Consider the following 22,041-nt stretch of genomic DNA (forward strand, 5'->3'; position numbering starts at 1 on the left):
GCGGCGGCGGCGGGGCCGGTCAGCAAGCCGGCGGACTGGGCTCCTCGGCGGGCGGCCGCGTGCCGAGCCGGCGGCCGCCGTGCGGGTCCATAGTCTGCGGAGGCAAGCAGAGGAGACTTGGTGACTCTGGGGCTAGGCTCGCCCGGGGGTCTCCGCCCCGCCCGCCCCCCACCCCCCCACCCCGTCGGCCCGAGCCTCGCGGCCAGGCCCGGGGCCGGGCCCGGAGCGCTCCGCGCGTCTCCCCGCTGCACGCGCGCGCGCTGGCCACCCGGGCCGCCCCGATCCCCGCGCGCACACGCACCGTCCCGGCCACGCTCCGCCCGGAGGAGCCTGAAGGAACCCGGCCGTTACAGCTCGACGCTTCCCCTTCGCGGATCCCTGCGGCGAGGGCGCCTCGGCGAAAGGCTGCTGGCTCCTCTGGGTGATAAAAACCCAAATCTGCGAAGCCATCACGCACACACACACACACACACACACACTCACACGCACACCCTCTCCCCTCCCCCGCTGCCCAAAGGTGTCTCTGAGGAAAGGCCTGGGGTCGACGCTAGCTTTTTTCCTCTCCCCCCATTCCGAGGTTCAGCTTTTACTGCATTCTGCTTAACAGAATGACCATGCTAATTAAGCGAGTAATTTTATTGATTGTAACTCAAGAGTTTTTTTTTTTTAATAACCTTCATTTTCTTCCCTCTCCCATCCCCCTCATGCGTCTTTCGGCCCATTCTTTTGAACCCGCCGCGCCCCCCCCCAACATCCCTAACGGGACCAGGTCCCCACTCCGCATTGCCGAGCCAGGACTCCGGGCCAGCTCCCCGGAGCCCCAGGGGTCTACGTCCGCCGGCGGCGTCACCTGGGCCGCCACGCCGCAGTGCCCGGTCGGCCGTCCCGGAGCCGGGAGCTTCCTGGAGAGGCTGGAACAATCACCCCGCCCCCCAGTCAAATTCGCCCAGGATCTCCCTCTGAGGATTGGAATCGGTTTGGAGGGGGGCGATTTGAGAGTCAGAAATCGTTTTCTCTCAACGCCCCAAATCGGCCACATTATTTCTCCCTTCAGCGCCTGCCCCGGGTCGCCGAGCCGAGGCCTGTCTCTGCACGGCCGGGGGACGTGGGGTTTGCGACGCTGGGCTGGGCCCTGGGGAGGCGGACAAGTGCCCGGGCCCAGCGCAACCTTCACCGCTGCCCAGGTCCCAGCAGACCCCCGGCCTCCGTCGTCCACCTCCACCTCCCGGCTGGGCACTTAATGCCCCCCACCTCCCTTCTCTTCCACCCCCACCCAACGCCGAGAGTCCACTCGGAAGCGAAATTGGGGGTAATTTCAGACGCTGAGTGCGGAACGGCGGAGCAACACATAGACTGGACGGCTGTGCGCCCGCGTGGAGGACCGCTTTCATTCGACACATTTCTCCTCATTTCCTAAATCTGCATTGTTTTAATGTTTGATATCACCTTAACAACAGGGAGATGGGTAGGCTTAATATTCTTAACTGTGAACTTTGCAGAAAGTCTTCTGATTTTTTTTAGCCGTCCCATCGTGACAATAAAGCGATTAAGATGTTTTCCATTTTGTGAATACCATTTTAAATTGCTGTATTTAATGCTACAGGTTGTACACGTCTTATTTGCAGACTATTTTGTTTGATTTAATCTACAACCGAAAACATAATGTATTAAGTGAATACATATTTGCTCAGCTGATAAGCTTTTTAATATTTATTCGGAGAGCTTTTGCATTGTAAATAAACGGAACCTACACAAAGAGTTCTCTTTGTCTCTCAACTTTATACAAAGGGGTTTGGGGCTTCCTCCCTCTGGGGATCGTCAGCTCTCTACCCCGGTCTAACAAATAACTCGGCTCGCCGCCGCTCCGGCCTGCAGAGCGAGCGCCCGGCCTCCAGGGCCGGGGGAGCGCCGGGCGAGGGGGCTGCCCGCGCCGGGGTCAGGGGAGGGAGGGGCTGCCCGCGCCGGGCTAGGGGCCGGGGGGCGCGGGGAGGGACAAAGGGAAAGGAGGGGAGGGAGGTCGGGAACCTGCGGCTTCAAAGGCGCGGAGGGCCCGGGGCTGCGCGCGCGGGGGGTGGGGGGCTTCCCGGCGGCCTCCGGGGAGCCGTGTATGCTATGCTTTTGTTTTGTGGGGTTTCTTTTTACCGATAAGAAATTCCAAAATTGTCGAGAAAGAAAGAGTTGCTCTCGATTCTCGGGACGCGGACTTGGTTACCAGCAGCAATTTTAATCTTCACCTTCAGCGGGTGGATCGCGGGCTGGATTGATCCTTCCCCACTAGCCCGCTAGACTTTTTACGCGGAAGGAGGTGGGTTATTGTCGCTCGTCTGTGCCGCAGAGATTCTTACCAGGTCGGAGGGAGCTTTTCTTTGTGTTCTTTGCTCCCGGGGAGAGGCCGCGCTGCGCCTCACCGCCCGCCAGAGAGCGGCTCCTGGGGGCCTGCGGAACACGAGCCAGGCAGGGAGCGGGCCGCCCCGGCCTGGGCCCGGAGCCCCGAGCCCGGAGCTCAGGCGCCGCCATTCGCGAGTCCTAGGGCTCCGAGCCCCCTCCCCCCAGCTCCAGGAGAGGCCGCAGCAAAGCACAGCTCCAGCCTCGGATCGGGCCGGACTCAGAGAGGAAACGGAGCGAAAACGGTGGCGGGCACGGGGCCCCACGCCGGCTGGAAAATCGCTGACAAGGGTATTTTGGAAACAGCCGAACCTCGTTAAGCCGGGCTCCTCCCCAGGACCCCGCGGCGCGGTCCCTGGAGCCGCCCGTCCCTCTGCGCGTGGCTCAAGCGCTCCAGGATGTGGGGCTCCTTCGGGTTTGCTTCGGTTTTAACTTATACACGGAAAAACCTGCCCTTGCTTCGGCCGCCCGCACCCCCCGGCGCCGTCTCCGAGTGCGCTGGCGTTGTGGGACCTGCAGGCTGGGCTGGGGCCCGGCGCGCGCGGGGCGCGGGCTGCTCGGGCGCCGCCACAGAACCCGCTCCCTGCGAAACGGTCGCGCCCGACACCATCCCCCCCGCACGCCGGAAAAGGACCGAGGCCCGGGGCCGCGCCGGACCCCCGCACCCCAGGGCGCACCCGCCCGCAGACCCCGCCTCGCGGGCGGTGGCCTGAGCCCCGCACACCGCCCGGAATGCGCGCGGGGAGAAAGCCCCGCTGCGCTAGCCTCGCTTGGCCACCTACGCCCTCCACCCTCACCCCCCCCGGAAAAAATTTTCTGAAATGCCCTAAAATGAATTAGGTTCTGGGAAACGAACCCCCCAAAACCTCGCGGTTACCCCTTTCCGCCCGGTCCCTCGCCCCGCACGCGGCCGGCGGCCGGCAAGCCCCTCTGGTAGGCGGCTCGGGCCGCCTCGGCCAGCGCGAGCCAGCCGGTTCCCAGCGCCGCGGAGCGACCGGACGGGGCTGACCCGAGGCTGCTCGGAGGAGGGGAGCAGGGTGTGTGGGGGGCGAACAACTGGGGTTCGTTCGTGGTGCCGCCAGAGCCGGGAGCGCGTTGGCTGCGTCGGGGACCTAGCCGACTGTCCACCCGGAGCCGCCCGCGCGGCTTGCGCCAGACGCAGCCTGGCGGTCCCTGTCCTGTCGCGATCATTTATTTTTAATGCTGGGTGTCGATCGAGACAACAAGCGCTCAGAGCAAAGCAAGGACGCATTACGGGGGGAATTTTAAAGCGATCGATAAGATTTTTCAAAGGGAGAAAAAAATCGCTCTTATATATAGTCCATCTTTAAAAAAAAAAAAAGCCTGCTCGACATTATAACGGATTTTTAAAAAGGGAAGATATATACTTCTTAACATCGCAACCCTGAATTTCTCTTACTAAAAAAATTGTAAATCCCCAAAGCCAAAATAAAAAATAAAATAATAAAAATACAAAAACAAAAAAATGAAAGCAATTTCAGTTACTTACTGGAGGCTGTTTCCTGGATACAATTGAATGCAATACAATTAAACCAGTAAATGTGACTTTGTTTTGTATTCCTATTGGTATTTTCAATGTGCTGACTGTTGCACTGTAAATGCACCGCTTCCACAACAACGACTCTAGCGAGCCCATCCAGAGCGGCTCTCAAACCTGCAGCCCGGCGCGGCGAGCCACGGGCCCTGCATACTAATAAGCTCGTGCCACTCAGCCCCGAGCAGCCTGCGCGCTGATTGGCCGCGCGGCCCTCCTCTGCCGGGAGCTCGTGCCACTCATTCGGCGTAAACAGGCCTCCCAATAGGCTGGCGCCGGGCCAGGGAGCTGCCAATCAGGGAGCAGCAGGGCTACTACTGAGCCCGATGGCGCCTAATTCAAGCCCGGCGACTGCGCAGCTCCTTTGCGCAGATCGTTGCTGCTGAATGGGAATGTGTTGGCGCAGGGCGGGAGAGGGAGCAGGGGCGAGTGGGAGCCCGTGTCCACGCCGAGGGGAAGGCTTTTGCTTTTTTTTTTTTTAAATTTAACCCAGCAGGTATAAAGTTTGGCGTCTGGAGCACAGAGGCCAGGAGAAGAAACAGCAACACGCGTTGAAACAGATGCTCTTTAAAATACCTGGGATTTGTCTAGCAGGTGGCTGAACCCGGCACAGGTAGGCCCGAGTCCCAAGCATGGAGGCCTCCCCGGGTTGCCCGGCCCTTCCACCACTCCGAGGCCTCCGCCTGCTCTGACCGAGCTCAGGAATGTCCCATGCCCACAACCTGGGTATCACGGGCTCTAGAGTCGCCTGCCTGGTCCTCTCCTCCCCCTGCCCCAGGGATCAGACCCTGGGGAGAAGGTCCTGTATCTCTGGCCACCTATCTGCGGAACCTCAGTTTTTATCTCTTTTGGCTACATTTTGCAACGCAGCACCGATCAAAATGAAAATCGGGGGTTTATGGCCATAACAAAGATTTCCCCTTCTTCATCTGCAACTAGATTTTTAAAATATGTTCACCTTGATACCCACGGTGTGGAAACCATGCATGGTATTTTTCAATGTTGCTTTCCTGCATATCTGCTAAATTCTCGCCTCAATTAAAAGAGCCACTGAACGAATATCTTCATCGTAATCAGATGCAAACTACTTTTAAAGATATTCTCCAAATATTTCTGTTAGATTTGGTTTCCCAACAATATGCTATTTATTCTCTGGAGTCAAGGCGATGCCTTAGTGGCGATGGATACATTATTTTTACTTCTCTTTCTCCACGCGAAGCTCTGCCTGCCCCTCTGGGGGACCAAAAAAAAATCGTTTTTATACTAGATGCCAAGCAACACAGGCACACGCGTTAGAAATTCTCCGCCGGCTCATTCCGGTAGGGATACGAAGGGGTTAAGCCGGAGGCCTTCTGTTGTCACCTTCCTTTCCCCGCCCCCCCGCCCTCTCCCGCAGGACCTCCGGGATTGGCTGGCACTCCGCCAGTAGGCTGTCAATCACCGAGTGTAAACAAGGCGCTGATTGGCTGTTGTCTAGTCCGCACAGGGCCTCCTGAAAAAAGCAATTACTGGCTCCGCGGTTTCAAGGCGGCCCGAGGCCGCTTGATGAAAGGAGATAAGCTGGGGACCGTTTCCAGGACCCCCGCGGGCCGACCCCGGCAGCCCCGGAGCCGAGGTGCTGCAGAGAGCCAGCGGATCAAAGGAACCCAGAGAGAAAGGGGAAGCGGGCGCACGGCCCCGGCCGGCCTTTCCCCGCGGGTATCTCTGACCTGGGTGGGGGCTCGGGCCGCGGGCGGGGCTCCGGAATTGGGAGCCCGCTTCGGGCGGCACGGCCGGCGGGGCAGCTCCGGAGAGCCCGGGGCTGGCAGGTAAGCTCCGGGCTCCGCGGGCCGGGGCCGGGGACTCAGGACAGGGCGCGTGGCCCCGAGTCCCGGCTCCGGCGACACCCCTACCGGGCGATGAAGACCCCCGCACCCCATGGCCCGAGCTCCTGGCCAGTCCCACTTGGTGCCTTCGGAAGCGACCCCGGGTGGTGCGCGTCGGCCGCGAGAGGAGAGGCGGCACGCATAAATTCATAAGCGTTCGGAGATCTGATTAGCGCACGGCTATTCATTAGGCTGGGGGCGATTGAATTAGGTCCCGGGTGCGGGCCCGGGGGGGCCGGCGCGGGCTGGGCGCAGCCTTCAGGACAAGGAGGGTGCGGTTATGGCGCGGACCACCGGGCTTGTGCCATGGCTTCCGGAGGAAGAAGTCAAAGCATCGGCCCCGGAGTGAGTGTTGAGGGGACGGGTTCCTCCGGGTCCTGCCCTAGCGGGTGCGTGCGCAGGCCGCCCGCTTCCCACGCACACCAAGGAAAGCCAGCCTAAGCCTGGCCCGGCTCCGGAGAAATCGCGCCCTCGGAGGGGTGGGTGGCTGGCTGGCTGGCTGGCTGGCTGGCTGGCTGGGTGGGCGGGGGCGGCCCCGGCTCCTGGACCCAGCGCAGGACCAGGCGGGGCCGGAGCTAGGCCTGGGAGCAGCTAGCTGTGCCGTCCCTGAGCTCGCTGGGCTCCCACCGCCCCTGATCCGGTGGCCTGGCGCGCCGAGGCGGCCGGGTCCGCACGCCCAGGGGCCCCGCCAGCTTCCCTCAGCCCTCAGAGTTCCGGCCCCCAGCAGGGCGCCCCTAGCCCCCGCACGTTTCCCACTCTCGTTTGGAAGCGGAATTCCCCATTACTTCTCCGATGACCTTGTTTTCTGGCCCAGAAACTTTTTTTTACCTTAAGTTTTAAAGCTCCATTTGAAATTTAAAAAAATTATAAAAAGTGTATAAGAGAAAAATCCTCCATCCAAGAGAAAACACCTTGGCAACCCGCGGCGTCCCTGGAGTTACGCCGAGTTCCCGGAGCGCGCGCCGGTGCTGTCCCGCCGGCGCGCAAGAGTCAGGAAGGGGCTCCAGCCTGTGACCGCCAGGTGGGGGCGGGGCCTCCAGACTCCCACTCTCCTTCCGAGTGTGTGAGGAGGGGCATCCGCTGCGAGGCCCCTCCGGGGCCCCCAACCCTGTCCCCATCCCCCGCGGGCAGAATATTGTCCGAGGGTCCTGGAGCCTGGCTGATGGGCCCCACCCCAGACACAATCCAAGACATGCAGGGTGCCAGCGAGGTGGGAGGACAGAGGACGGCAGGGGGTCGGGTCCGCCCTCCCCTGCGAAGGCTGTCTCAGATCCTTCCAGCTCGCCTTTGCCACATTCCTAATTCAAGGGGTGAGAACTCGCTTTCAGAACCCCCAGTGCTGTCCCCTGCCCCTCCTGTCGCGTCCTGAGAGAGAAGCTGCCCGCGTGGGGAGGGCGAAGCGCAGCCCCCTGTTCACCTGGCTTCCCCCCTTCTCTCCCCAGTGTCACTTGAAAACAAATCTAGTGGAATTTTTTTTTTTTTTAAATATTGTCTCAAAACAGTTGTTACAGCAAATAGCTGCAGACGGGCCTGCTGGATGTGGCAGGGGCTGGCAGCTGCCCAGCGCAGGCGCCTGGCCGCTCGGCAGCTCCCGCAGTACCAAAATAAGCTCCCCGTGTTCCCCCTCGGAAGACGCGGCCTACCGAGGCTCCGGCTGGCCGGGGCATGTTTGGCTGGGCGCACTATCAGGTCAGAGAAAACCTCCCTGGTTTCCTTTTTTACTCTCCCTGCTGTCCAGAGCTAACAAATGTTTTTAATTTTAGAGGAACATGGTGTAGGGATCTGCAGACCAGCCTTCTACTGGGGAGGGAGAGAGAACCAGGGCGGGGAAGGAGAAAGGAGAGGGGATAGAAATGTGAGGTCAGGGTTGAGCTGGGGTGTCCAGGTTTCTGCAGTTGCCCACAGTTTCACAAATGAATGGGCTCCCAGTCAGGCGAGGCCCACCCACCCTGGCACACTACCTGGGTGTCCTTGAACCCCCAGCTCTCTTTTTCTCTGGCAGGGGCACAGGCCTGGCAGGTACCTGAGCTTGGCCTATGGCCCCACGCAGCCAGCTGTACCCTGACACCTGGGCATGCACCCTTGCACATCACCCATCCACACTCCACTCTCTCACACATACATACACAAACATCACATGGGCACATCACACACCGACACGTTCACAGCACACACTGGCACCAGTGCTCTGGAGAACCTGCCTTCCCTCGCCCAACCTATCCCCAGCCCTAGGGCCCCTCCCCAAACGTGCCCCCGCACACTGTTCCCCTGAGAGCAGCAGCAAATCCAGGGCTCCTCGCTCCCGCTCCAGAAAGACCACCAACCCGCTCTGTCTGAAATCATGAAATTAATCATTTTTTAACGCAAGGGGGTGGAGGTGTTGGGTGAGTTACATAAAATTGTGAATTAGTCGCCGCTCTGAATAAACGCCTGCTTGGGCCAGAGAGCAGCAGAGCTGCGCTGGGTAATTGTGTGTCGGGTGTCTCTCCATTGTTCCCTGGGCCATTAGTCAAAGGGCAAATTAGAAACAATTTCTTGACAAAGATTGACTCTTAATTTTTCCCACCAGGGGCACAGGGGGCCAGGTCCAGAGGCTGGGCCAGGGCGCAGGCAGGCCCATTCGGAGGGGCTCCGGGATCACCGGTTTGCACTTGCCCAGCCTGCAGCACGGGGAACTGGGGCCCCAGTGTGGTTCATGGTACCCCCCACCCTCCCTCAGCTGGAGGGCAGCGTTACCCCACCCCCACATGGCATCTGGTGCAGGGATTAGGGGTTTGCTTCTCCCTCTCAAGTAAGTGGGGTAGAAGAAAAAATCAAATGCACTCCCAGAGGTGCCTGGGCTGGAGGAGCTCAGCCTCAGCACCACTCCAGCTCCGGGAAGCAGGGCTGGGCCCACCCCATCCCCTGAAGGAGGTCTTCTGCCACCAGATGTGGGAGGTGGTTCTTTTCACCGAGGCCTTTGGCTGATCGACTGAAGGGGGCAGGGGTGTGGGGGGAAGGTCTGAGGGCGCCAGCCCAGACCAGGCCCCAGAAGCCCCCACGTCCCACCCTGGCTCCCACTCACTAGGCACTCATTAGAGCAGCCTGCGCCCCTGCCTGCCCAGGTGCCCTCAGCTCTGGCTATGAGTGGGGTTGAGAAGCCACCACCCCTTCCCCGAGGGTCCTCTCCAAGGTGCTGCAGGGGGAATTTGTGCCTAGACCGGGGGTGGCCTTCTTTTCGGCCCATCTTCTGTCTGCGGGCTTAAGCTTTGTTGGGGCAGGCCTATGTTGGAGGGGAGAGGAAGGCAAAGATCTCCCAGACACCCCCTACCAAGGGAAGGGGGCTGCCCCCACCGAAAACAAAGCCTCCAGTCACAGCCTCTTCATTATCTAGCAGGGCCTGCAGGGGCCCAGGGGGCTAGGTGGCAGGGGAGGGGGCCGCTCTGAGGCCCAGGGTCAAGGGGAAGCAGCCGACAGAGGATGAAGAGTTGTCAGGAGCCAGGCCAGGCGGGAGGGTCCTCCAGTCACACAGCCCGCCCACGAGGCCTTCCTCCAGCATTTCCCAGGCCCTGTGCGCTGGGCTGAATCCCTTCCTAGAGGTCCCAGCTCAGGCCCGAGCAAGGGGCCTGCATGCTGAGGCCTGAGCCCTGCTCAGTTGGAGCCCCCGGCATGTCAGGGAGGCACAGCTGGTCTCTGCAGGCCACAGACAGGCTCCAAGACAGACTTGGGGATGTGGCTGGAAGTTTTAAAAGGCGACAAGAGCAGCAGGGGAGCCAGACTTTGAAGGCAGGTGAACAGCTTTCCCCGGGCCCCGCCCTCCTGGGGGGGGTGATTCTGTTACTGGTTTGTCCAACCAGGTCAGGAGGCTGCCCAGCCCCCTCCGCTCAGGAAAGGTGCTTGTTAAACACAGAGTCGTAACTTGCGGCTGCTGCTTTAAATATAACCCGGTGTGTTCACACGGAAAGTATAATTCAGGGTGCTGGTTGTGTGAGGTTATCAACCAGGAGGCCCATCTGGGTTAAATTGAAGCGATTTTCATAAATGGGTAGGAGCATCCCATTGCCAGGCTCCTCCCTGACCTTTTATTAGTGACAGGGTGATTGTTATTAGTGTTAAAGGGGATAATGGGAGTGGGGGACGCCTGAGACCCCAGGGGAGGGGGGAAGGGGAGCCTCCCCACTGCCCTCCCTGCTCCCCTCTGTCCTGTCCCTCCAGCCTCCCAGTCACTTTCTCATCTAGGCCGGAGGAAGGCAGGGGACTTGTCAGGGAGTCTTGAAAAGAATCATTGGTGCCAGGCTGCCCTCCCCAAAGGCCAGCACTGCTCCTTCCCCACAGGAAGTCTGGGGGAGGCCGCGGAAGGCAATGGGAGGGAGAGGGAAGCAGGTTCTCTGGGGACCTATACTCACCCTCTAGTGCTGAAATTGGGGGTGATGCACTGAGGCATCTCCTCGCAGGCGGCTGACCCAAACTGGGCCCTCTGTCTTCCTGCTTGTAAGGAAGGACCCTACTGCCCAGAGCCCAGACCCGGCCTGCGGGTATAGGGGCAGATGGCAGTGGCTGGAACTGCCCCTCCTGGGGACAAAAGCTCTGCAGGGCCTAATGAGGGGTGGGTTACAGGTTACTTGGTGCTTCCAGGCACACCCCCAACCAGACCCTGGCTGCCACCCTCCCTGGAAAGACACCTGCCTCCCTCCAGACCCATCCTCGGAGCCCAGCCACAGGAAGTGCCGAGTAAGCATTGCTGCCCAGGCTGCTCTGCTCATTCACGGCTGTGTTTGGGTGTGTTTACACGTGTCACTGTCAGAGTATGTCTGGACAGGGCCTCCAGGGCCGGACTTCCCAGGCCTGGTCTCACACTGGCGGGAGGGCCCTGGGAGAGGCGCGCAGGCTGGGTGTCAGGGTCTCCCCTGATAAAATCCAGCTGGCCCCGGCAGAGCCAGAGTAGGCCAACCAGGCCAGGAGTAGAACCTAAAGGACAGGGACTGGGACTGGCAACCCCTAATCTGCTGGGCCACAGCTCATCAGCTCCCACCCCCACCGCTCTGTCCAGCAAACTCCCCTGAGCACCAATTTCAGGGCCCAGGCGGCAGGAGCGGCATCTGCCCCTTCCACCTCGAAGTCAGCTTCCCCACTGGATTTCTTCAAATTCCCAGACTTGGAAAAGCCCCAGCCCCCAGCAGACTCCCCCTCCCAAATCTGCCCCAGCAGCGGGCTCCAGAGGGTAAAGGGCTGCCCATTCAGACTTGCTTCTGACACGTAAAATGGAGGCCTGGGCGGTTCCTGTCTCAGGGGCCACACACCCCACCCTCCAGTTCTCTTCCTGCTCTAAAGTTGTGCCTGCCAAGCTCCCCACTCACACCCGGGCCCAGCAATCTGGGCCCCCACCCCACAAACCTCCTGCCCTTGGGCCGAGTCACACCCCCATCCTGTTCTGTAGCCCTAGGACTTTCTCCTGTGTCTGATGACCAAGTCTGGGGGCTCCCTCCCCAGGCTGCCTTTGGGAGGAACCCAGGGCTGGGCATGAGGGCTGGGAAGGCAACAAACACACCTTTTCCTCCTGTCTCTTATTTCTGGGGAAGGTGGGTGTTGAGTCCTTGGCCTGGTCACCTGCGGCATATATAGACCAAAAATAAATTACTCCCATCAAAATTCCCACAGAGCAGCCAGGGCCTGCAGCAAAGCCCTTTCCCCCTAGTCCTCAGAGGCAGGTAGCCGGTCTGGCGGGCTCAGGTACACCACCACTGATCAGGCCTGGCCTAAGCACGGCCACCGCCTCTGGCCACCGCCTCTTACAGGACAGTCGAACCATTTAATTAAAAATCATTCAATAGGTCTGTTTTCTTCTGACCTTTACAAATACATATTCCACCCCAATTCATGATTCATCAATACCCGCTACAGGCGGTAATGGGGGGGGCAGGAAAGTGTCCCAAAGGGTGACTCCCCAGAAAACTCCCTCTTCCAACGATTCAAAACAGGATGGCCAGAGGAATCTACCCTGGGGCCAGCACCAAGCCGGGCTCTGTGCTGCCTGCCCCCAACCCCCCCGCCCCCCCCCCGCCCCCGCCACTTCTGCCAGAGCCTTTTTGAGCACATCCCACCAGGACTGGGTCTCTGGCAGGCTCTGGGCCCAGGTCCATTTCAATAAGCACACCCCAAGGCTGGCCGGCCGATTTCTGCTCTTGCGGGTGGAAGCGCAGACGCAAACATGGGTTTTTCTTTCCACCAGAATTGATTTTGTTTAGCTTGCATTTGTATTTTTTAATAGGAGGAATTTTCGATGCAAAAACCCTCCCGAGGCGGGTGAGGAAAAATCAGCGTCCCTACATCCCAGCCAGAAACAAAAGCCCTTTGGAACTGCGCCGCAGGGCGGGCGGAGCCGGGCGCCCCTGACCCGCGTCAGGAGAAGCGGGGCACAGCACCTACCGCTTGGCGGCTCCAAAGCGGTTCCGGCTCCGGTCCGGGCAGCCGGTGTCCGATCTGCTCGCCCGAGTCCGCCCGGTCCCTAGAATGGGAGGGCGGCCGGGGGCGCCATAATCGCAAATTTATGGCCTGGGTGACGTGCTTCCCTCTCCCACAATGGGGCCCGGTGACATTAAACAGAAAATTGATGAGAGCGGAGCGAAATCTAATCTCTCTCCCCCACGCCGGCTCTCCGCGCCTTCGGGGAGGGTCTGGGGGACAAGAGGCCGAGTGGTCGCGTTAGTTGGTGCGCTCGGAAGCCCCGCGCCAATGCTTCCTCCCGAATTCAGGCTCCTGGCCGGCGTACTGGGGGAGGGACCGCGACCCTCGCCCCGGCCCCCATCTCCCGCGGCCCGCCGACTCTCCGCCGGGTTTCGGGCGGAATCTCCGCTCCTTTCCACGCGCCCCGGGCAGAGAGGAGAGCGAAGCACCTCGTTCTCTCCTGCTCGGAGGGCCCCGGGCCGGAATAGGGGTGCCAACGCGCCCCCGGCCCTCCCCACCCCTCGCATCCAGCGCGGAGCTCCCCGCCTCCACCAAGACGAACCGGCGCCGGGAGAAGAGGGGAGGACCCCGGCCACCCAGCCCCCACCCCAAGGAAGTGGGGAAAAGAGGGCAAGCGACCACGCAGGGCACTCCTGGGGCCTCTGGCCGAGAGAGCCCCCTCTCCTCCGCCCGTCGCACGGTACCCGCCGGGGCGCCCCGGGCCCTTTCAGTCACTGACCTCGCCGCGCCACGTCCTTAAAGGCGCCGCCAGTCCTCCCAGCCTTTGTCCCCTTGGCTGGGAAGGTCACGCCAGGGACTCTGGGCAGCCGCATGGCCCCTCGAAGCACTTGCCCCCCACCCTCCTCCACCTCCAAAATTTATACCATGGCCCTCCCTGCCCTGCCCGCTGGACTGGAGGAGGTCCCCACTTAGCAACCACCTGGCCACGTGCTGCCTGAGACCTCCAGGCTTGGACAAGTTACATTGTCCTGCTGGGGTACACAGCTGGGGCTGAGGAGCTGCCTTTTAACAAGTGGGGGTTGAGGGGGGTGCTTCTCAGAGAGAGAATGAATGAGGGACCCCCAGTGGGGCCAATGGGAGAAAGAACTGCCAACATTCCCAAGAGAGAACACAGCCCTACCAGGTAGCCTTGCTGCCTTGCCGCCCGCCTCCCCCATAAGGGGCAGCCCCAGGGGATGGACAGAGTCCTGGTTGGGGGCCCAGACTTGGATTCAGAGGGCAGGCTTTGGGCAACTCTACTGGTCTACCTCTTTGGCCTAGATGACAACATGTGCGTTGGGGTGCCAGATGGTGTCCTTAACACCCACTTAATCCTCTGGACAGACTGGGATGCAGATGTAATGATAATCATGCCCATTTTAGAGATGGGCAAACAGACTGAGACAGTGAATAACTCTCCTATGTTCTCACCCAAGGGCTAGGTACCTGTGCCCCAGGTTCTTCTGCAAAGTCAGGACATGGTTGGCTGGTCTTGGGTCCCTGACAGCCCCAAGACTCATGGGGACAGACTTGTGTCCTGACTTCCACATGCCTCCTACCCTTGTAGATGGAGAACAGAAAAATGTGGGCCTCATGACCACAGTTGGGTGCTTTGGGCTGCAGCACACACAGAAGGGTGCCACCAGGGCCCTGTTTTCCCTGGAAAGCCCCCTCTGCAGGCTCTGCCAGGCCAGCCTGTCTGAGTCACTGGGATGAAGGTACAGCAAGGCAGGTCACCATTGCTGCAGCTGGGAAGAGCTGCTGATATATGGCAAGAATCTGGAAGCCGCGTTCCAGAAGGTCACATTGGACTGAAACCAACAAGATTACGTTTAACAGGCTGGATGTGAACCTCCACTTTTAGGTTCAAAAATCAGTTGTAAAAATGCGGGCAGCTTCCCACTGAAGACGTGATGAGCCGACCTGCAGCTGTCTTTACCATTCAGGCAGAACGGGCTCCCCAGTGCAGGCCCCTTGTGAATTTCCTGGAGCCCCGGCAGCTGAGCCTGCACCCTCAGGGGCCCTCCCGGGATGTCAGGCTCGCTGGGGAGGGAATGCAGCTGGGGACAGCAGAGAATGGGGTCCTTGTGCTGCTATCATCAAACCCAGGGCTGGATGAACACAGCTTTGTCTGCACCAACACTCCCGTGGTGACCACGGGACCAGGGATCAGCGCCTGGGGCTGGGGGCGCTTCAGAGCTAGAGTGGCTGCTTTTTGGCCTCCGTTAACCCTGGAGTGGGTGTTGGATGCACTGTCTTTCCCCAATTCTGTGGCTGGGGTCCAGGGGGCACACAGGACAAGGGTTAAAAATCCGTGTCAAGTCCCAAGGTTCAAAACAACGTTGTTAAACCCAATATTTTCCCGATTTAAATAGCGGCAGTCTTTGGGGGAGATGAGAGGGTGGCCCTGGGTGAGGGGACCCAGGTGGGGGGAAGGCTGAGAAATACTCCCACACCAGGTCCAGCTGGGAACAGGAGCTGCACATGGCAGCATCCCAGTCCTGGCCTGGCTCTGGCATGCGCTTTGCTTCTGAGGAGTTTTTGGTCATCCAGAGGTGGGCGCCGCATACTAGGCATCCGTTGGCCAGGTTTGGATCTCAGCCCCGCTGGGGACAGCAGGGAGACCCAAGTACAGAGGGGAGAATTGCTAGAGAGCCTCCCCTGGAAGCCGGAGGACCTTGCAGTGACTCCACAGCAAGTGAAGGCGTGGGTCAGGAGGGACTTCCAAGAGGCAGGAAGGGCAGATGGAGGTGGGGAGGGCCGAGGGTTATTTGCGGGCCTGATGGCTTGAATCCGCTGCAGTGGGTCTGGGCTAGGCAGTGACTAAGCATTGTCCCTCTCAGTGAGCAGTGGAGGTGACAGTGGGGCCGTCCCGCAGTGAGCAGTGGAGGTGACAGAATGCCGTCCCGCAGCCACTCTGTTGGGGAGACCTGGGGCGCCCACTCCCTCACTGGCTGCCCTGTGAATCTGCACTGGCTCAGTGGTCATGGTTCTCCCGAGGCCCCGGCTTCGCCCCACAGGTCATAGGCCCTGGGGTGCCTCAGTTTGCCCTACCTCTTCCCCCAGGCCCTATGGAGGCCACCAGCTGGACTCAGGGAGGGTGCCATCTGCTCTAGCTCTGTGCTCCTCAGTCCACAGCATCCAGGGGAAACGCAGACCAGCCCCCAGAAGTCCTTCCCACTCCCCCAAAGCTGGGGTGCAGCTGGTGACTGAGCGCTTGTCTCCTGAACACCCATAGTATGGTGAGCCCTGGGCAGCTAGGCCCCTGCCCACCAGAGGCCCACACCCTGAACATGCTATGCTATGGCCGAGGGCACTGGGTGTCCAGTGATGGTGGGCTATGTGGGACCCAGTCCCCTGGGCTGAGACCAGGCTCCCCCGCAGGGTCAGGGGCCTCTGGAAAGGCTCACTCAGGAGTCAGGATCCACCGCTGAGAGGCACGCAGGACACAGCGCTCCCCCAGCCATCTGGTTGGGGTGGTTGCTTCCCCCCTCTCCCCATCCCTATCCCCACTCCCGCTCACACAGGCAGAAAGGAGGGGAGCCGGCACCCGGACGCAGGCCATCCGCCCCAGCCTGAGCTAAGGCTGCTGCCCACCTGCCCCCCAACCCAGCCCCACAAACCTCAGGAAATGCAGGATTTGGGTTCTGGTGGACGAGCCTCAGAGAGGGCCGCTACTGGCCTCTGGCTCAGGACAAACAGAGTGGACCAGACGTCCACATGGCCAAGGGGGGCTCTGAGAAATGTTGGGGGGCTGTCCGCCTCCTCGCTGGACCCAGCCCTTAGAAGCAGGTAGGGTGGGACGGGGAGGGGCTCTCACATTCCATCTACCTTGGCTCCAGGTGCCCACAGCCTTCCTCACCTGGGAAGGCCTCTGGTGGGGAGGCCAAGGCTGAGCAATGGGGTCCCTGGGGAATGGGCTGAGCCAGAGGCAAGGGTGCCTGGGAGAGAACAGGGTTGGGGTCCTGCCCTAAGGTGGGGGGCAGGCAGATGGCACACCTGGCAGGCCAGGCCCAGCCCAGTTCCTGCTTCTTTCTCCTGTTGGGTGATTTACATTATTAATGAACCCGAGGTCCAAAGTTCAAAGGTTTGAGTGGCATATCTGCAGCAAAAAGGCCAGTGGCTCCCAGGCCTTCCCTGCTCCATCCATCCCTCGCTGATCAAGGAGAGAGGCTGCTCCAGGCCCCAGCCAACCCTGCCCTCCTCTGTGTGGCCAGGAGGTTGACCCCATACACCCCTCATGTCTCAAGCTGTCCGGGCCATATGTGGCCCCCGTGGGCACCCACACCTGTGCCCCTGTCCCCCATCGAACATCGTGCAAGACCACACCCAGGGCCCACACCACACCAGACACCCACAGGCCTGCCGTGTGCCCTGGATCCCATTCCTGCTGGGACACTCCTGAGGCCCTTCCTGCTCTAGTTTCTAAGGAGCAGCCTAGCATCCACAGGGCCCAAGCCCTCCAATGACATGGGAAGGGACCCTTCACTTCCTGTGTGCCCAGCGGGAGCTGCAGGGCCTCCACCCCCAGACAAATGCCTCTTTGGTGTCAGGAGGCAGCAGGGCCCCGGGCTCAGACAGACCCAGGCCCAAACCCAGGTCTGCCAGGTACTGGCTGGGTGAGCCAGGCAGCTCACTTCACCTCTCTGAGTCCACCTGTTCCCCCACGGTCATGGGGAAGACTCTTTCTAGGTGGGGATTAGAGGAGCCAGGCGGATGTTGGGGCGGCCCTGGTGACACAGGGAAGCCCGCAGGCGGGGAGTGTCTGTGGACGAGGGCCTCCCATGTGCTCATTCTCCTCACTCTCCTTCTCGGTCAGAACCACAGTCGTGGTCGCTGAAGGGCCCCCTGGGCCAGGCCCAGCCCCCACTGCAGGCTTGTTCACGCCCGGCATTTTGGTTAAGGAATTTGGTGGCTTGCCCACAGCTCTCATACCCCACACCACACATTCTTTTTTTTTTTAAATTAATTTATTCATTTATTTATCTTTGGCTGGGTTAGGTCTTCATTACTGTGTGTGGGCTTTCTCTAGTTGCAGCGAGCGGGGGCTGCTCTTCATTGAGGTGCACGGGCTTCTCATTGCTGTGGCTTCTCTTGTTGCGGAGCACGGGCTCTAGGCGCATGGGCTTCAGTAGTTGTGGCACGTGGGCTTCAGTAGTTGTGGCTTATGGGCTCTAGAGCGCAGGCTCAGTAGTTGTGGCGCATGGGCTTAGTTGCTCCGCGACATGTAGGATCTTCTTGGACCAGGGCTCGAACCCATGTCCCCTGCATTGGCAGGCGGATCCTTAACCGCTGAGCCACCAGGGAAGTCCCCACAGCACACATTCTTAACCATATGGCCAGGAGCAGCTCTGTTCCTGAGCCTGTGATATCTTGGTAATCCCACTGCAGTGGGTTGGATGTGGGTACCCCAAAGATGTGTCCACCCAGATCCTGTGAATGGCACCTTGTTTGGAAAAAGGGTCTTTGCAGATGTAACTGAGGTGAAGCTCTCAGGACAAGATCATCCTTCATGAGGAGGGCCCCTAACTCCAATGACAAGTGTCCTTTCAAGAAAGAAGCAAAGAGGGACTTCCCTGGTGGTCCAGTGGTTAAGAATCTGTCTTCCAATGCAGGGGATGTGGGTTTGATCCCTGGTCGGGGAACCAAGATCCCACGTGCCACGGGGCAACAAAGCCCATGCGCTCTGGAGCCTATGTGCCACAACTAGAGAGCCATCGTGCCGCAACTAAGACCCGACACAGCCAAATAAATAAAATTAATTAATTAGTTAATAAAAAAGAAAGAAGCAGAGGGAGATTTGGGAGGCAGGAGAAGAAGGCCATGGGAAGATGGGGGCAGAGGTTGGGGTGATGTGGCCACAAGCCGAGGGACTTGTGGGGCCCCCAGAAGCTGGATGAGATGAGGAAGGACGTGCCCTCGCGCCTTCAGAGGGAGGTGGCCCTGCAGACACCTGGAGTTCGGACTCCCAGCCTCCAGGACTGAGAGAATCCATTTCTGCTATTTTAAGCCACCCAGTTTTTGGTCATTTATTATGGCAGCACCTGGACACCAACTCCCTCACTGGCCCTGGCAAGTGGACTGCTCTCCCCATCTTGGGTGGAAGGCGAGGACGCAGTCTGAGAGGGCTCATGGAGGCAGAGGGGAGCACACGCTGTGGGGGAGCGACCGCCAGCCAGTCAGGGAGGATGAGGGTCCCAGACCTGCTCCGAGGAGAGGGGCCCTGAGTTGTGGTGAGGTCTGGCTGCGTTTGGGGCAATTCAAATTGGGCTCAGACAGCAGTTGATTTTCTCCCTGGAGAAGGGCTGTTCTTTCCTCTGGTCACACCCTCATCCTGTTCTCCTGCTGCCGGTCTCCTCCCTGACTCATCTTTTAGAGCTGTGCCATCCGACAGAAATATTAAGTGACCCACACCTAGGGAATTTAAGCATTTCTAGTGGCCACAGGCCTCCATCTCCCCCTTCCCAACATTAATTTCCAGTTAAAATATTCACGCATGTGCACACATGAGCACGCGTGCTTATGCATGCACACTCATGCATGCACACCTGCAAATGCTGGTTTCGGCCTCCTGCCTTAACCTGGCCCTGGTCCCTTCCCCGGAGCAGATGGAGTTAGAGGCAAACACTCTGTGTGCACCTGTGGGAGTTGCCATCTGCGAGGCAGGGCTCACACGCCCATTTGACTGATGGGGAGACTGATGTTTGAGAGGTAGAGGGAAGTGTCTGAGGCCAAGCTTTGAACAGCAGAGTCACTGACTCTCCCCCCCTCCCCTGGGTGCTCAGCTCCTGTCCCGTCTTGGGGGCTGTGAACGTCCTTGCTCCACATCCGGGCTCCTGGTGGGCTCAGCTACTGGGAAAATCCCTGGAAGCAGAGTTGCTAGTTAAAAGCACTCACATTTTGGGGACAACTATCGCTAAATGACTCTCTAAGAAGGCTGTCCCAATTCTCAGTCTCTCCAGCAAACGCTGAGGGTGCCCCACATCTGGGCCACTTCTCAGGAAAGTTTGGAGAAGGGGGCTCTGGAGCACGGTGGGCCATGAGGTGTGGCTCTCTGGGGTGTGGACGTGGCTGGGAGGCTCACACAGCTGAGTCACCAGGGCTGGCCCGGCCTCCCCACACCAAGGCTAGGCCCACGCGTGAGCTCGAGCCACATGGTAGGGAGGCCACCTCCCCAGGCGGGTTGATGGACGTGCAATTAACCTGCCTGTGGTTATGTTGGCAACTGAGCTGGAACAGGAAGTTAGTGTTATAAACCAGAGCCTTTCAAGTTATGACAAATTCATCAAACAAATGAACCCATGAGCACAGAGGGCAGGCGCCTCCCTGTGTCGGGGATGAGGAGTGCTCCAGCCATTTCTAGTCCCTTCCCCCAAATCCAGGCCCCAGAAAGAACCATGAACGGGGCAGAACATGGGGCTGGTCCTAGTGTCCAGACTGGCGGTGATCTCGCTCTGAGCCCCATCTCTCTGGTGAGAGCCCACTGCCCACAAATGGCTCAGCATCATCTGGCTTCCTTCTTGAACTCCAGATGCTGCTGACACCCGAACACAGTCCCCACCCCCGACACACACGTGAGAGCAAGCCCTCTTGTTCCGGACCCCCCAGTCTCTCCAGGGGCTGGCAGCTCTTAGCAGTGCCTCTGGGGAGCACCCCTGCTTGACCTCCAGACATACGGTCCTCTCCTCCCCAACAGGCCTGAGCAGCCGACATCTTTCTGCTCAGAGCACGTGCTCATTTGGCCAAGGCTATCTTTTAAGTTTTAGGCCCAGGATGGGTTTCAAAATGGCCCTGATGCCACCGCAGAGCCTGAATGCGGGGGGAGGGGGACACGGCAGCCGTCCAGGTTAGGGGCCTCAGGTCCAGCCCCTCATCTTACAGGTAGGAATCTGAGCCAGGGAGGGTTTGGCTCTTGTCCAAGGCCACTCAGCTGTCACACCTGGGGGCAGACCTAGGACTGAGAGAACCTGCAGAGACCCCCTCGGCCAGCATGCTGCCCACCTCTCCCCCAGCCCAGGAAGAACCTCTCGGGCCTGCCCTGGCCCATCCAGACCCCAGACCTTAGGCCTCTGCAGCCCCGAGGCTGAAAGAACCAAGACACAACTTCCCTCCTGGGGCTTGGGGCTCAAGGCGGGCTGCGGAGTGGAGGGTCCCCGAGCCAGCACTTCCCAGGCTACAGGCAGAGTGATCAACGTTGTCTCAGACGGGACTCCCACGCCCTGCCCACCCTGCCCACAGCCCACCCCGTTCATCTCCAGCGGTCCAGGTGGGCGCTGCCCGTGGTTCCTCTGGCTCCTCCCAAAGCCCTGCCCCAAGGCTCCCCCTCTGCCCTCTGGTTCCAGGGCCTCCTCCTACTGAACTCGGACACCAAGCCCAGGAGTCCTGCGAGACCAGTGCAGCCCCTGGGCTTCTCACAAATACAGGTTCCACCGTGCTGTGGGTTGAACTGTCCAAGTCCTAAACCCCCATACCTGTGAATGTGACCTTACTTGGAAATAGGGCCTTTGCAGATGTGATCGAGGTAAGATTAGTTAACCTGCCTGTGATTATGTTGGCGACTGAACTAGAACAGGAAGTCAGTGTCATAAACCAGGGCCCTAATCCAGTGACTGGTGTCCTTATAAGAAGAGGGATTCTTCATGCAGACACACAGAGGGGAGAAGACACATGATGATGGAGGCAGAGACTGGAGTGACGTAGCCACAAGCCAAGGAACACCAAGGGTTGTCAGCAGCCAGCAGAGCCGGAAAAGGTACGGAACAGACAGATTCTCCCTCAGAGCCTCCAGAAGGAAGCAACCTGCTGACACCTTGATTTTGCACTTCTGGCCTCCAGACTGTGAGAGAATAGACTCCTGTTGTCCTAAGCCACCCAGTTTGCGGTAATTTGTTACAGCAGCAGCAGAAGGGTAATACACTCTTCTCTGCTTTGCTCTTCACTTTTTCTTTTCCATTCCTTTTAGTCGGGGCCAAGGAACTGGCCCACGCAGGCATGTGGTTGGAGAGTTAGACACAGGGCAGAACAGTCATTGGTACGTGTCTTGAAGATGAGAAGCCAGGCTTCTCACCTTTGGAGAAGGGAATTTCAAATGTGGGAAGGAGGAAGCCTAGAGTCAGCTCCATGGAGCTAGATTACAATTGTGGTATTGGTATGAACTCATGTTTTTTAATATAGATGTAGGGGGGTGTGTGTGTGTGAGTGTGTGTGTGACTGTGTATGTGTTTCTTGGCTCTGTTTGCCAAAAGGACCCAGAAACAGTGAAATCACAATAACAACGAGCACACCTAGTGCCCAGATCTTGGTTTCTAAATGCCCTTATCCACTAGAAGGAACCAGTGCTTTGTGGAGAAATGGCTGATTTCAGGGCTGGGGCAGGGAATCTCCAAATGGAATGTCTTGGGGTGGCAGAAGGTAAGGAAGCTTCAAAGAACGATGGGGGTGTCAAAAGGTGGGAACTAGCTTGAAAGGGCTCCTGCTGCCCAAATCGAGAACAATCTGAGCAACAAAATAAAGATAGTAATGGATTGTTATCTTTATTTATGGTATAAATAACTCATGATATAAATAAATGAATGAATACATAAATGGGAGAAAAAGCTGACTCTTAAATGTAGAAGGAATAGTGGAATTAGAAAACTTCCATTTGGCAAGCAGCACATTAATAACCGATTCAGGGAAGAATCAATGACAAAGGCTCAAACCGCTGGTGAAAGGCTGATGGGAAACAGGATATTTACATAGATTCCACTTTTCTCCTCACCGAGTGTTTACTAATTATCCCTTATTCACTGGTGAGTTCAAATTCTTATTGAT

The 22,041-nt window shown here is 59.0% G+C and overlaps 1 pseudogene; it reads right to left on the minus strand.

The window, feature by feature from the left end:
- Window positions 1-19: 19 nt before the first annotated feature.
- On the minus strand, window positions 20-13,061 carry LOC149746790 (uncharacterized; annotated as a pseudogene).
- Window positions 13,062-22,041: the final 8,980 nt, after the last annotated feature.

This window comes from Delphinapterus leucas, chromosome 19 (assembly GCF_059928025.1).
Source record: "Delphinapterus leucas isolate spDelLeu-1000000601 "Yukka" chromosome 19, BTC_Dleu_Yukka2, whole genome shotgun sequence".
NCBI lineage: Eukaryota > Metazoa > Chordata > Mammalia > Artiodactyla > Monodontidae > Delphinapterus > Delphinapterus leucas.